This window comes from Hemibagrus wyckioides, linkage group LG03 (genome assembly GCF_019097595.1).
Source record: "Hemibagrus wyckioides isolate EC202008001 linkage group LG03, SWU_Hwy_1.0, whole genome shotgun sequence".
Taxonomy (NCBI): domain Eukaryota; kingdom Metazoa; phylum Chordata; class Actinopteri; order Siluriformes; family Bagridae; genus Hemibagrus; species Hemibagrus wyckioides.
In genome coordinates, this window is record NC_080712.1 from 26,586,790 (window position 1) to 26,603,465 (window position 16,676).

Below are 16,676 nucleotides of genomic sequence, written 5' to 3' on the forward strand. Positions count from 1 at the left end.
CTTTTATTTATCCTGCGGAAATTTACACATAACATTTACACACAAATTTAATAAAAGATTGCTAAATGTGGTTTTCTTTTCAGACGCCATCAATAAAATTTAAAACCAACTTAAATTTTCCTTCTAACTGTTTCCTATATAAATACAAATAGGTATTTTTGCACACAAATAAAATCTCATCGTCATTCATCACCGTATGAAAAAATAAGAGATTTTAAGACAAAACTAAAGACAAAAAAAAGACAAAACCAATGATATGGATCTAAAAATATGATATAAAATGCAGTTAAAAATAAATAAGCATGAATAGGTCCATAATAAATATGCTGGAACAACTGCCAGGAAAATAATAAGCATATTTATGTAACAATTGTAATCTAGCCATGGTGTCACAGTCCAGTGACTTCTGTGCTGGTCCCAAGCCCAGATAAATAGAGAGGGTTGCATCAGGAAGGGCATCCAGCGTAAAACATTGCCAAATTTAACCATGCGAATCATCAGTACTCTAAATTTCATACCGGATCGGTCAAGGCCCGGGTTAACAACGACCGCCATTGGCACCGTTGACCTACAGGGCGCTGGTGGAAATTGGGCTACTGTTGGTCGAAGAAGTAGAGGAGGAAGGAGAGTGCGTAGACAGAGAGAGAAGAGGAAAGGTAAGAGTGTAGGACTGAGAATAGGAACTCTGAATGTTGGTACTATGACAGGAAAAGGTAGAGAGCTGGCTGATATGATGGAGAGAAGGAAGGTGGATATAATGTGTGTACAGGAGACCAGGTGGAAGGGTACCAAGGCTCATAGCATAGGAGCAGGTTTAAGCTGTTTTATTATGGTGTGGATAGTAAGAGAAATGGGGTAGGTGTGGTCCTGAAGGAGGAGTTTGTGAGGAATGTTCTGGAGGTGATGAGAGTGTCGGACAGGGTGATGAGTCTGAAGTTAGAGGTTGGAGGGGTGATGTTGAATGTTGTTAGTGGTTATGCCCCACAGGTAGGTTGTGAGTTAGAGGAGAAAGAGAGATTCTGGAGTGAATTAGATGAGGTGATAGAGAGTATTCCAACAGGTGAGAGAGTGGTGATAGGGGCAGATTTTAATGGACATGTTGGTGAGGGGAACACAGGTGATGAGGAGGTGATGGGCAAGTTTGGAGTTAAGGAAAGGAACCTTGAAGGACAGATGGTAGTGGACTTTGCTAAGAGGATGGACATGGCTGTGGTTAACACTTATTTTCAGAAGAGGGAGGAGCATAGAGTGACTTACAAGAGTGAAGGTAGGAGCACACAGGTAGACTACATCCTATGTAGAAGAGGCAATCTGAAAGAGATTAGTGACTGTAAAGTGGTAGTGGGAGAGAGTGTAGCCAGACAGCATAGGATGGTGGTGTGTAGGATGAATTTGATGGTCTGTAAGCAGAGGTCAAAGATAGAGATGGAAAAGAAAACCAAGTGGTGGAAGCTTAAAAAGGAGGAATGTTGTGAGGAATTTAGACAGAAGTTGAGGCAGGCTCTGGGTGGTCAGGTAGTGCTGCCAGATGACTGGGAAACTACAGCAGAAGTGATCAGGGAGACAGGAAGAAAGGTGCTGGGTATGTCATCTGGAATGAGGAAAGAAGGTACTTGTTGGTGGAATGCAGAAGTTCAGGATAGTATTCAGAGGAAGAGGTTAGCCAAGAAGAAGTGGGACATGGACAGGACTGAAGAGAATAGACAGGAATACAAGGACTTACAGTGCAGTGTGAAGAGAGAGGTGTCTAAGGCCAAGCAGAAGGCATTTGATGAGTTGTACACTAGGTTAGACACTAGAGAAGGACTTGTACAGGTTAGCTAGGCAGAGGGATCGAGATGGGAAGGATGTGCGGCAAGTTAGAGTTATTAAGGATAGAGATGGAAAGGTGCTCACAAGTGAGGAGAGTGTACAGAGGAGATGGAAGGAGTACTTTGAAGAGCTGATGAATGAGGAAAATGAGAGGGAAGAAAGAGTAGAAGGGGTGAACTCTATGGAACAGAAAGTAGATAAGATTAGAAAGGATGAAGTCAGGAAGGCTTTGAAGAGGATGAAAAGTGGAAAGGCAGTTGGTCCTGACGACATCCCGGTTGATGAGCCATACAATGAAGCTATGGGAAAGAGTAGTGAAAGCTAGGTTAAGGAAGGTAGTGGAAATTTGTGAGCAGCAGTATGGCTTCATGCCCAGAAAGAGCACAACAGATGCAATTTTTGCTCTGAGAATGTTGATGGAGAAGTATAGGGATGGTCAGAGAGAGTTAACTGTGTGTTTGTAGACTTGGAGAAAGTGTATGACAGGGTGCCAAGAGAAGAGCCGTGGTACTGTAAGAGGAAGTCAGGAGTATCAGAGAAGTATGTCAGAGTGGTGCAGGACAGTGGTGAGGTGTGCTGTAGGTCAGACAGAGGAGTTCAAAGTGGAGGTGGGACTGCATCAGGTATCGGCTCTGAGCCCCTTCCTGTTTGCTATGGTGATGGACAAGTTGTCAGAGGAGGTCAGACAGGAGTCTCCTTGGACAATGATGTTTGCAGATGACATTTTGATCTGTAGTGAGAGCAGGGATCAGGTGGAGGAAAACCTGGAGAGGTGGAGGTTTGCGCTGGAGAGAAGAGGAATGAAACTCAGTCGTAGTAAGACTGAGTACATGTGTGTGAATGACAGGGAGGGAAGTGGAACAGTAAGATTACAGGATGAAGAGGTGTAGAAGGTACAGGAGTTTAAGCGTACTTAAGACTTGGGGTCAACAGCCCAGAGTAATGGAGAGTGTGGGAAAGAGGTAAAGAAGCGAGTGCAGGCAGGTTGGAATGGGTGGAGAAAGGTGTCGGGAGTTCTGTGTGATAGAAAAATTTCAAGGTCTACTGAACAGTGGTGAGACCGGCCATGCTGTATGGTTTAGAGACAGTGTCACTGAGACAGAGCCAGGAGTCAGAGGTAGCAGAGCTGAAGATGTTGAGGTTCTCTTTGGGAGTGACAAGGTTGGACAGGATTAGGAACGAGTACATCAGAGGGACAGCTCATGTTGGACGTTTGGGGGACAAAGTTAGAGAGGCCAGGTTAAGATGGTTTGGACATGTCCAGAGGAGGGAGAGTGAGTATATTGGTAAGAGAATGTTGGACATGGAGCTGCCAGGCAGGAGGAAAAGAGGAAGGCCAAAGAGGAGGTATATGGATGTAATAAATAAGGATATGAAGCTAGTGGGTGTAAGTGTTGAGGATGCAGAAGATAGGGATAGGTGGAGAGAGATGATTCACTGTGGCGACCCCTGAAGGGTAAAGCCGAAAGAAGGAAAAGAAGATGTAACAATTGTAGTTTCAGAGTTTCAGAACTGTTTCAGAAATGAGTTTAGTTCATTTTGATCGGCTAAATATTATCTATCTATTATCAGAAGTTTGGTTTTAAAAGTTGATGATTATTGATGCTTTAGAAGTTTTCGGATGCTAGCAGCCCATCGACTTTAACCAACGAGTAGTAAAGGATGTAATTAATTAAAAACCCATTCCCAAGCCCATTCTGCAGTCTAGCATTATGGAGTACTGTTTCTAACAGCCTTTCTATAAGAAATAAAATGTTGTTAGTGAAATATGCTAAATAATAAATATAATCTGTTAATATAGTTGGACTTTCATTCAGTGAAATGGAAACATTTGGCAGTGAACTGAAATCTTCTTGATTATAAATGACAGAATTTAAAAGGAAATACTGAACTCTTGCTGACTCTTGACGTACTCAGGTGGCGTGACAAAATGTGAACAATGAGATGTATAGTGTGTTTGACAGGAAGCTCCCCCTTGAGAAGGTTCAGCAGGATCACCAGCTTTAATGTCCACAAAAAATAAACTAAAATGATGAAATATTCTAAAAGTGTCAACAGACCAGTGAAGCATAATTTAAATGCAAATTTGATAGTTAATCCTAATTATAACTAGACCTTAAATATAGACCAAGCTTGAAATATGTTTTTCATACATTATATGCCCAAAAGTTTGTGGACACATGACCATCACACCCATATTTGCTTTTTAAACATCTCATTCCAGATTTAGTTTCCCTTCACTGTCATAACAAGCTCCACTCTTCTGGGAAGGCTTTCCACTAGATTTTGGAAAGTTGCTGCATGTAATAAGATTTGTCCATTCAGTTACAAGAGCATTAGTGAGGTCAGAAGCTGATGTTGGACAAGGCGGTCTGAGTTGCAGTCAGCATTCCACATTATCCCAAAGGTGTTCAGTGGGGTTAAAGTCAGAGCTGCATGCAGGATGCATGAGTTTTTCCACTCCAACTTTTTTTAAACTATGCTAAAGAAACATTTATTTCAGCTTTTATAAACTGTATTTACAAACACCAAGTTATAACTGTCTCTTTTAAACAGTCTGGAATAATTTCAGAAATTGATGTAATGGTTTTTAGAAGTTTCTGATTGATATAATTAGGAGTTAATAGGAGCACACCTATGGCTTGAAAAGGACTTACCTTTCAGAGACAGAGCCTTCTTTCCCATGATACCATTGAAAATTCAAGCCAAGGCCTCGGTCTCTAATGGACTGTTTTAAAATGACCTCTGATGTGAACACAGTCAAGGCTGTAGTTCACGTGCCAAAAGAAATGTCTGAAGTGTGGAAAACTGAGATTAAATATCTTTAATTTAAGTGTATGTAAACATCTGGCCTGTGTGCTGTGTACATGCTTTATACAATAGGCTACATTTGTAAAATTCCACTAATTACACTCTCTAAGCAGCATATCAGTGTCAGAGTGGATGCAGAGACTAAACATTATGCGCTAAGTGGTGAGTTTATATATAAGTGCCAAGTAAGAAAGAATAGTAGGGGTTACACAGCAACTTATTTTTAGTCTACCAATAATTCGGAAAGGAAATTCAAGTAAAAACTCTGTTTGCAAGCAGAACCTCCTCATAGCTAAATGATGGATGGAGGAAGTTATGTCTATAGTATTAAAATTAACACCACCATCAGGAATGTACAAAAAGAGTTCTGGACTGGCCTCTTTGAGCTGCCATGCTTCACTGATATGAGTTCGAACTGTTGGGTGGGATTTTCCTCTGCCTTGGCTTGTTGGCTTCATGTAAAATGATATTTCAATTTATTAAGCAAAAGAAGAAAAAAAACGTTCCCAGCATAGTGTTATGTAGTAGACTGTCACACACTGTATCCTTCGTAAAAATGTACATTTGCCTGCTTTCTTTACTGTGTTCTTTACTGTATTTATCCCCCGCCAGTCTAGACGTCATAACCTCAGAATTGTTAAATGTGTTCTTCAACTAGTTTATGCAACCCCTAAAAAACTGATCCAAGTCTAGATACCAACAAACTAAGAAACAACCAGAAACAGGAGTTAGTGTGATGCATATGTAACACACATAGAGCGTTTATGTACATATTCTGGAAGGACATCAGCTGTTCAGACTCTCAGTGTGAGTTCACTCCATCATTCCAGGAATGTGTCAAGGTTTTAAATATAAGATAAGCTTCAGAGTGATCAAAATTCATTCATTCAGTAAAAATATTGCCTTAACCAGTCACTCGAATTTTTCCATTTTTCAGGCTCAAAAGTAATTGGACTAAACTAAAATCATTATAAATAATAATTCTTTTTAATACTTGGATGCAGGGGTCAATGACTGGAACCCATGGATATCACCATATACTGAGTTTCCTCCATTGAGAAGGTCATTACTGAAGCTGCCTTCAGTTGTAAAGCATGCTCAGTTGGCTTGAGGTCAGGTGATTGACTCTGACATTAAAGATCATTCCATTTATTTGCCTTAAGAAGCTCTTGGATTGCTTTGAGGGTATGTTTTATCCTTGAGCTTGTTTGGAGGTTCTGTACTGTGAAGTGCTGTCCTATCAGTTTTGCAGCATTTGACTGTAGTGTATAGAGTTATACTTTAAGTTTATAAGTTTAAGTTTAAGTTTAAGTTTAAGTTTAAGTTTAAGTTTAAGTTTAAGTTTATAAGTTATAAGTTTATCCTGTTTCAATCAGCAGGCACATCATCAATAAACACCAGTGAACCAGTTCCACTGGCAAGCAGACATGCCCATACCATAACATTGCCTCCACCATGTTCAACAGATGGTGTGACATTTCTTTCTTTCTTTCTTTCTTTCTCTTTCATTACAATTACATCATTAGAGTACAAGTTAATCTTGGTTTCAGCTGTCCAAAGAATCCCTTTGTATTTATATCTATGAAGCATCTCTTGATTTTCACAATGAATCAGCTCCCTCCTCGACAGTGTTGTTTAATCTTGACTTGGCTAGATGTTGTGACAGGGTTTTTCTTTCATAAACTTTAGTTGTCTTTGTTGGTCTTCCAGGCATTACTGGCCTTGAGTGCATTCCTACTATTTCAGGATGTACTGAATTGTTGAGTTGGCCATCCTTGAAGGTCTTTACTTGAAACAATGGTTCTTTGGACCACATATTGAGCGTTCCCATGAATGCCTACCAAATACAATTTCAAGACATGGAATCAACTCCCGGCCTTTTATCTTCTGAACACCTGAACATGAAACTGCTTTTTAGCCAATTGACCCATACTTTTGAACATATAAAAATGGAGGCACTGTGTAAATAAAAGGCTATAATTCATAAACAGCTAAAGCAATATTTTTGTAAAACTCCTTGAATTACAACTGCAAGTCTACTCTTCAATCACTTCTTCATTACTTCCTCTATTACTTCAAATCCACAAAAAATGTGGCACTATCCAAATACTTATGGACCTGAATGCTTCTAAACAGCATAACAACAGCAGAGAGAGCAGGCAGAGCAAATGATTATTCACAGCAGTCCAAAGGATCTACAATTTCACAGCCTCCAATGCTTACCTCATCGAATAAGCATGAGAAAAACAGAATCAGAAGTTCGGTTAGAAGTCACATCACAACTGGCTGGATCTGAAACAGAAGACATGAGTTTAGAAGATTTCGCAGGGAGGATAGAAGTGAGGCAGCCACATTAAAAAATATCCTTTCTAACCTGCTTGATTTGCTTGATTTGATTGAGTCATGTCCAAATTCAGATTTGAGCATGTGACGTGAAATGCCAGTGGATTATGATCTGCAAAATTGGCTCAGAATTCAAAACCTGGAGGGTTAGTGAAAGTGCAGGATGATCTCTCTCTTCCATGACTTCTATGAAAATCTGCAAGAAAAAAAAATCAGGTGTATTATGTAACAGACTTAACATAATCAAAAACAGACTGATTTCTATGGGATCACACAAAAGGAAACAGACACATTTTTTACATAATCTCCAAAATATAACCAGACATCCTAAGACACTGCCAGAGCTCACGGACGGTTGTGTGTGTAGGAAAGCTCTAATCCGTAATAGGCTGCATAGAAAAGATTGTCACAGAGACATGACCAAATTCACAGTCCTGTTTAAAGTAAGCAGTCTGAGGCACAAAAGATAACTGTCCTAGATATATGTCAAAACAACCTTATCAGCATAGGCAGCTGTAGTTAATAATGTGTTTAACATTTAACATTTGTGAAACATTTAGTGGGAGATTGTTGCATTTTGTTGACTGGAATTGTAAAATGTAAACAAAATATTAGACCTGTGTTTCTTTGCAAAGCAAACCATTTGATGCTTCAGCAAAAAAAAATATTACAGAAAAACAGAGCCAAATTAATCAGGCTTTTCTCATATTTATTTGAGCGATACTTTTATACTTAGGACCATAACTGGACAACTTTTCAGTTCCTCTGTTTTTTGGTTGTCAGAGATTCAGTCTAAGAGCACCTTTTTTGTCTAATTAAATTATAGCATTTCTGTCTGTTTCCATGAGTGGGGTTTTTTTGGAACTCTACACACACACACACACACACACACACACATTTAGTGCAAGAGAGAATCTCGCATGAAAAACGAGTGTTTTAAAATATAATTGATTTGCTGACTAGTTTCCAGGAATTAACTGATTTAATTTGAATTAATTTAACACAATAAAACCTGCCTAATCTAACGTTAAATCAGAAGTAAACTGAACTTTAAATAGTTATGATAATATCTAGGACTATACCATATTATCATATGTATAATAACAACATATTCTTATATATATATATATTCTACTGTATAATAACAATTCACAATTCTGCTTCAGCATTGAATTAACCAAGAAAACTTCAGACAGCAATCATGCCTGAGCAGATCAATATTTGAGGTCAAAGAAGATAGGATTTCTTGACTTTTGAACCCTTTTTTTACTATTATTATTATTATTATTATTATTATTATTATTATTTTATGAAATCCTCTGCCCCAGCAAAGTGAAATGAAGCATTTCACTAAAATTCTAGAAAAAGTCAAATCAGCAATTTTTTTTATCCAAGAAGCAAATCTTTTTATACAGCTTATATGAGACAGCCTTCTCTACATTTTAGTTTGGCATCTTTAAAAATGGAATATTGCTCATATTACTTCAGATAAAATACTTTAAAACAAAAACTGTTATGTTTAACATCAGCTGTATTTGAGGTACAGGAAGCTTTGTTTCTATTTTGAAATGGAACATTTATGTCTATGTTCTATAATATTTAGGTGAGCTGTGTAAAATGAAAATGAAATGAATGGCACAAGATCAAGTTTGCAATTTGCTGATTAAACTTAACTCGCTTATTAAACTAGAAATGGATGTGACTGAGAAACTTTTGGACCATTGCCAGAAATAATAGTGTAGTCATTGAAGCTGTAGTTAACTCGCTTAATAAAACAATTATGAGTTTCCACAGGAAACGTCAAGTCCTACTTATTTCAGTTATTCAATAACAACAAGAAAAAAATCATACATCTTTTGTTTATTATGTGTATGATATGTTTGCAGTAATTATTACTGTATTTGTGTCTATGATGAACTGAAAGAATTGAAGCAAGACATATAACCCTTTACAGCAAATCTAATTTAGTGTTGAATATTAAGAAATAGATATGAATATTGCAGTCTTTTCTCAACCTAATCCCTATATATCACATCTACAGTGTATGAAGGATTACATCAGACAGGACGCTTCCGTTATTTGACAGAACCTAAAGCCTGTTTACTCAAAACTTACTTAAAATGGAAGTATATTAGCAGTTATTGGGAGAATTGCTCAATAAACATTTATGCAAAATGCTTTCTTGAGGCAAACATTTTTGTAAACTAAGCTATAAATTTATTTATGTAGTGCACTTTCTTTTTATATAAAAAGAGCATCTCACATGCATTGTATATTTATGTTAAAAAAAAATCCTGGGACCACACGGACACTGCACACATTATTCAGGAAAGAGGCACAAATTTACTTCCCCGGATAAACAAACTTCAGCCTGAAAGGTTCAGTTAAACTCAAAGACAACAACAAAAAACTATTAAAGTAGTTGAATGTATCAGGAACCAAATTTGTATATCTACTACATCACCATGGACTGAACGGCTATAAAAGTCTAAAAAAAGCCAGACAAAGTCTGTAGGTGACCACCAGCCTGATGGAGGAGTGTTTTCTGACCGGAGCAAACTAAAATTGACCTGTCTGGCTGTAATGATCAGCACTATGTATGGAGGAAAAAGGGTGAGGCTTTTACTCCTGAACTGTGAAGCATGGGGGTGGCAGCATCATGTAATGGGGTTGTTTTGCTGCAAACAGAACAGATGTACCTAGAGGAAGAAGGATTATCTATAAAAAGTGACAGAATAGCACTGTTCAAGTGACTTGTAGACTTGTGACTAGTGTCACTTGTAGCAAGTGACAAGAATGTCAAAACTCTGTTGCAACCTGAGAGTTCCAGCAGGACAATGATCCTAAATATATTTACAAAGTTGCAGCTTAAAGATAACAAAGATATAACAAAAAGCAAGTTAGTAATAGTAAGTTGGGGCAAAATTCCAGCAAATATTGTGAGAAGCTTTGTAGAAACTTTCCCGAAAGCACTTGGTTCAAGTTTAGGATTTAAATGCAATACTAACAAAGTGTGTATAAATGTTTAAGCCATTGATTTCTGATATAATAAACTCAATCAATCAATCAAAATGGGTTCCAAATTTCTTAATCCTAGGTTGAAGTCTTGTCCTCAAATTAACTAATAAATTGCGTAACTCATCAGAAATTTAACAGACATTTAACATTAACATTAAAGTATACTTTAATGTATATGACTGTGCAACCATGCAAGCAGTTCCGCTAGATGACCTTTAGTCCCCAGTTACACTGGGATGTGCTTACTGTCAGTTAGAAACAAGACAACTAAAAACAGCTACCGTACATAAGAAAGGGTCAAAAGCAGCTATAAAAAGACTAATTCATGCAATACACCCACTTCTCAGAAGTGTTTTGCATGTTCAGTATTTAGCATTGGCAGCAATTTAACTGCCATATTGAGGCTTCAGTGTTATTCCAGCCTCTCTTGGAGAGCATGTGAAACATACCAAAGAAAAAAAGCATCCACCATTGATGAGGTTAAAACAAGGAGGTCATGATGTGTGTGAACAGCAAAGCAGACTGGAATGTTTTTTTCTGGATCACTGAAAAGAAAAACATTTTCAGAACTGAAAATATTTCTGCCTGGAATGGTGCTTTGACGTTGTTTCGATGTTTCAAGATAAAAATGAATCAATATAATCAAACTGAATAGTTTAGACATTTTTTTTCTCTCTGAGAGACGTCTTTCTCACACTGTCTTACACTTTCTCCCTGCTTCATCCTTCCATCGCTCTGTTTGTGTTATTTTTCAAGGGCAGCCTACAGACAGTCTTTCACAAACCACAGCAGGCTGATTTTAGACTAGACAGGGTGGAGGTGGAAACCCAGAAGTCTGGCTGTAAATGCAAACAGTGTCTTCACTGCAACTCTGTGTACCCACTTGTTTATAGCCAAAACCATGAGAAAAATAAAATTTCAGCCAGCTTTGAATTAACAGGGGCCAATATATATGGGGCTTGACACCATTGGAATGTGTGTCTTAAGGCAGAATGTAGTGGAGTAGGGTTGGAGGGAGGGACAAATGCAAGTTTTTCAAACAACCTGGGAGTTCTTGGTTTATTGTTCAGAATGTTCTCATCTTTTTTAGAACATGAAAAAAGTCTACTTGGTGTGTTAAAACAAACCAGATGTTACATTAAAAAAACTGAGCCATAGGGTCATGGTTTTGTTGCTACTAAGACATGCTGGGCTTTCTGACCATTTTGGCGATACACAATCGCTCTCACATTGTGACAGAGGCCACTCATGTTCAAGAGCTGTTTATACAAATGCTGATTTGTGTTGACAGGCTAAAGTGCACTGGGCAAAGAATTTGTTGTCTTATAACATTTGGTCCCAAGCACTGCTGACAGAGACAACCATGAGTGACTTTATTGCAGCATTTTTCCTCCAAATAAACATTATTTGTCATTTTGGATTATGCAGATAAATAACATAGGGCAGAAGGGGAAAAATGAAAGGAAGGAAGGAAGGAAGGAAAGAAAGAAAGAAAGAAAGAAAGAAAGAAAGAAAGAAAGAAAGAAAGAAAGAAAGAAAGAAAGAGGACATCATGTTCCCTCTTTTTATCTGCAGAAAGGAAGGAAAGAAGGAAGAAAAAAGAAAGAAAGAAAGAAAGAAAGAAAGAAAGAAAGAAAGAAAGAAAGAAAGAAAGAAAGAAAGAAAGAAAGAAAGAAAGAAAGAAAAGGAAAAAATGGGACATCATGCTTTCTCTTTTTATCTTAAGGAAGGAAGGAAGGAAGGAAGGAAGGAAGGAAGGAAGGAAGGAAAAAATTAAAGAAAGAAAGAAAGAAAGAAATGGGACATCGTGCTTCCTCTTTTTATTTTAAGGATAATTTGTGTAATAATAATGTCCATTGTTAAAAGCACTATAAAAATAAATTGAAGGAATTTCCCTTTAAAACAGAACCTGGCATTGTTGAAAAGGCTTCTCCTTTCCATCTCCTTGAATGGCTATTGGGAAAAGAAATCGAATCTATCTGAAGAATGCTATTCTTATTTCTGACAGGTCTCTAAATGGTTCCCTGATGTTATTGATTCTGAAACCCTAGTTCATGCCTCAGGCTGTTAAAGTGCGGCAAAACAGATGAGATAGAAGCAGATATTCTGTGCCGTCATTTCTGAGTACATGTATGTTGTAATTCCAGATGTTAAGACTAAGCAATATCTGGTCTATGAGATTTACAGTCCCCTACGGTATTGGAACTGCAAGGATAGTTCTTTTGTTTTTGCTATACACTCAAGACATTTGGCTTTGAGAGTTAAAGATATGAGGCCATCATTTAGAATTTCAGCTTTTATTTACATGTAGGTGTGTGCAACAAATTGAATGAGGCAACGTTTGTGGCAGTCTACACAATTCTTAGTGAGCAAAAATTGCATATCCCTTGCTTGAAATAATGACAAGAAACTGGTGACCCACTGATATCACCTAACTGTTGCATTCTTCTTTTGTGACACTTTTCCAGGCTTGTACAACAGCTTCTTTCAGTTGTTGTTTGTTTTACGCTGTTTCTCCTCTTAAGAAGGTGAAATAATGCTCAGTTGGCTCAAGGTCAGGTGACTGACTTTGTTTTTCATCTGATGAAGTTTTTTGTTGTGTTGGCAGTGTGTTTTGTGTCATTATCTTGCTACATGATGACATTTCTCATTTCTCTATTGACATCTATAAAGATTAGTCAGCCATTTCCAGAAGCAGCCTATGATGCTTGAATGTTTTGAATCATAAGCAGATCCTTTCTCTACAGTTTGGCCTTTTCTTCACTTCGGTAGAGGTGAATCTTGGTTCCAAAAGTTGTCTGGGTTGTCTCTGTAATTCTTTCAATTCTGGCCTTGTAATTCTCACTGCTGATGAGTGATTTGCGTTTTGTAAAAAGTCTTCTTTGCATGGTGGATTGTGACATCTTACCCCGTGAAGCTGGAACAGGAAAGGACTGGTGCATCCATATAAGCAAAATGGGTGTTTGAATAGAGTGGAATTTGAGTTAAGCTTTTCTCTGTCTGGATACAGTTGTAGTACTGCAGTGAGTTTAATCTAGAGTGGCAAAATGACATACATCAGCCTTCAGAATATAAAAATTCAGTATAGGAAACAGCAAGAGAGTCATCCAAAAAAAAAACAGATAAAGAATATCATCGAGATCTTTTCAAGGGGATTTTAAAAGCCACAGACATCCGCTTGACCTCTAACTTCACGCATGTGTGATGCGCTTCTCATAGTCAGTTTGTGCCCCAGGGTCTTAGGTCTGAGGCCTGTGGATTGTTTAGCATAGCAGGATATCTCTGATGTTTCTTTCAAACACTCCATATGGTCAGTCCAGTTAAGACCGGGATCCCAATCAGTCCCAAGAGAAACCTCATAGCTGCTTAAGTGAGAATATTCTTGACCAACATTCCAGGCACATTAAGGATCAACAATCTGAGCAACAGACCACAAAATAGCAGGTTGTGTCAAGCTGCTCCTACGGTGTATGATTCATAGGCTGACTGGGACTGACTGTCATTTTCCTTCCTCTGAGATGATGATGCAGATGGAGTCACAAAAGTGATGTTTTACCAGCCATAATTATGAAATTCCTTGCAGATTAAACTGTGGAATATTTATAGATAACAATGATAATAGAATAATAGAACACATCTAGAACACACACAAGCATATTTTATACCAAAACAAAGTGGCTCTGTATCCAGTATACTACCATTTTAACCAAAATTGCACTGGATGAGTGTGGTGGATTTGACCAGTGGTGGGCCATCAGGGCCAGCAAGGCCTTCTCTGCTGGCCTAAACCACAGTGATCTGAATCACTGATTTGCATTTTTTATATAATTTTATAATATAATATTTTAATATTTTATAATATATTTAATATATTTTTCCATGAATGTGTATTAAATTATTCCCAATAGTCTATTCTCTACATTTCATAGCTTTTCTCTCGGTTGTGCTGCTTCCAGTAGTGTATATTTATGATAAGAGTATTTATCCAATCATATTTCAGCCAGTGACTGACATCATGTGTTGCCAGGGTGAAAGAAATATGCCTTAAGGCCTTCAGAATCAATAGTGCAGGCGCCTATTTAAGCAGGAGCTTAAAATAAGTGAAGCAATGAAATTGTTACATTAACCAATCAGATTTCGAGTTGGCGTCACTGCTGTTATCTAGCAGGCATACGATTACGTCAACAATTTCCCGTCCTTTGATTGGATAATTGGAGTAGTCAGAGGCAGCGAACCACACAAACTAAATAAGATATATATATTTTAACTCACAATGGCTGACAGAGGAGAAGAAATCGATTTGGTGAAGGCCAGTGAAGGCCTAGGTGTGGAATGTACGGCCCGCCACTGGATTTGAGGCATACGCAAATCTTTTTTTTTTTAATGGTTTCTACATATGTGCAGTGTAAGCCCATTATCTAAACAACACCTATACAATACCTACAGCCTTTAGCCCTACAGTAATAGTGCTTGCTCAAGCATCAATTAAGATCCTAAATATATAAATGTTTTCCCCAGAGCATTAAAGGGGATGATCTTATTACATTTACACGCTCATTAGAATAACAAAGGATGTTTATAATACAAGAAATTATTTTTGTTAAGTAATTTTTGTTTTTTTTTGTTTTTTTCGTTTTGTTTTTTTTGTCACTCCTGTTTGTCTTTTCATACACTCATGCAAATATTACATGAAATACACTGCTTGACCCCAACTAAACCAACAAATCCATCATGTTGGTACAGTTTGCTACGTAGCGCTTCTTTGTTTGCACCAGAGTTTATTGACCTTGTGTGCATCAAATCATGTACTGGTCTTGGGTGGATGTTAACATCTGAGAAGTAAGTTGTTCTTTCTTTGTATGTCGCCTGATTTTGATAAGCTACATCGAAACAATACATAACACTCATTACACAACACTGAGTCCCTTCCTGTAATGTTTAGCAAGGTTGGTTACACATGGTCCAGTTCTCCATGCAGAACATTCATTATATTCTTTTATGATATTCTTTTCAGAGCACAGGTTTTCACTTTGGTGTAAATCTATTGAGAGATGGTCATTTGAAGATGATAATTGTGCATTATTGTGACATTGCTTTGAAAAGCATGTCACACTTATTTTTGTCATTTTAAACACTTATTTCAATCCAGATTTGCGTTAATTTTGGCTGAGAGTCAAAACACTACGTCAAGTCATCTCCAAAACATATACAAAAGATTTTCAATGGAGTTAAAGACCCAAATTTGTGGTGTCCAGTTCATGTGTAAATAATGATTTCTCATGCTCCCTGAATCACTCTTTCTTTTCATCCTGCAATATGACTGTGCTGTTAGGCAAGAAAAAAAACCCACTGATGGTATAACCCAGTCATTCAGTACATTCAGGTACTCAGCTGACTCTATGTTATTGCTGCATAGCCACAAACTGCAATAATTCACCTCCATATAATATTTTGTTGTGGGTATCACCTGTGATTCCTTGCTGATGCTATGCCTGATCACAACAGCTTGTTGCTGTGAATGTGGTTTCAAAAGTTGATTTTGGGCTCTTTAAAAGGGGTCATAACCAGGGACGATTCTAGGATTTTCATTTAAGGGGGGCTGAGCCCACAATGAGGGTAACTAACAGGGTAGGATGGTAAACGTATTGCAGCATTCCACTGTATTGCATAGATGTTTATAACATTTGAGTACTGAACAAGCCTGATCTCACACACACATACACACACACACACACTCGTCCTCTGATCCTCACTCTGCGACGCTGCGGTCTGCGGATTGAAGAACGCACTGAAAGATGGGGAAGAGCTGAATTCTGCTGCCATTTTCATATGAAATTCAAAGGGGACTGAGGCGATCACCAATTTGTGTATAGGTTAGGGAGAATCGCAGAATTTTTAGGGGGGCTGAGTAGAAATATTAGGGGGGCTAATAGTCCTCAGGACCAGCACTCTTGGACTTAGAAACCATGAACACAAGCTAAAGATCAGTTTCACTCATGGTTTCTCTTAGGATTTCCTCCTTATGCCTATGAATTGTTGCACACACCTACATGTAAATAAAAGCTGAAATTCTAAATGATAGCCTCATATCTTTAACTCTCAAAGCCAAATGTCTTGAGTGTATAGCAAAAACAAAAGAACTATCCTTGCAGTTCCAATACCGTAGGGGACTGTAAATCTCATAGTCCAGATATTGCTTATAGGCTCCTTATGCCTTCTCAGGGAGTTTTTCCTTACTATTGCCACCTACGGATATTATGGATTAAAATTTAAAGCTGGATTTTAGTAAATCATGTCTACTGACGTGCTAAAGTGCTGACCTAAAGTGCTGACCTTTAACAAGCTTTTACACTGAGGACAATATTGAAAAAGATGTAAATAAAGATTCTATGTGATACACTGAATCTAGATATGTATCTAAATGCTGACAGAATTCAATCCAATATAGAAGTAACTTTATATAAGTAAATAAGAAAAAAAAAAGCTGAACAAAATTAGTAACACTATTTTACCTCTGAGAAATATATATATATATATATATATATATATATATATATATATATATATATTATTATTATTATTATTATTATTATTATTATTATTATTATTATTAGTAATTAATCAAATAATCTGTAATGTTAGAATATTTTGGGGAGGCACGTGCTTTGTTACAACGCAGTCAACGTTCAATA

The 16,676-nt window shown here is 37.5% G+C and overlaps 1 long non-coding RNA gene across 1 annotated transcript; it reads right to left on the minus strand.

Moving 5' to 3' along the window:
• Positions 1-291: 291 nt before the first annotated feature.
• LOC131346984 (uncharacterized) lies at positions 292-7,318 on the minus strand. The gene is made up of 3 exons (XR_009203696.1): positions 6,998-7,318; positions 6,847-6,915; positions 292-6,460 (listed from the first exon to the last, which is right to left on the minus strand). It is a non-coding gene; the product is annotated as an uncharacterized LOC131346984 (long non-coding RNA).
• Positions 7,319-16,676: the final 9,358 nt, after the last annotated feature.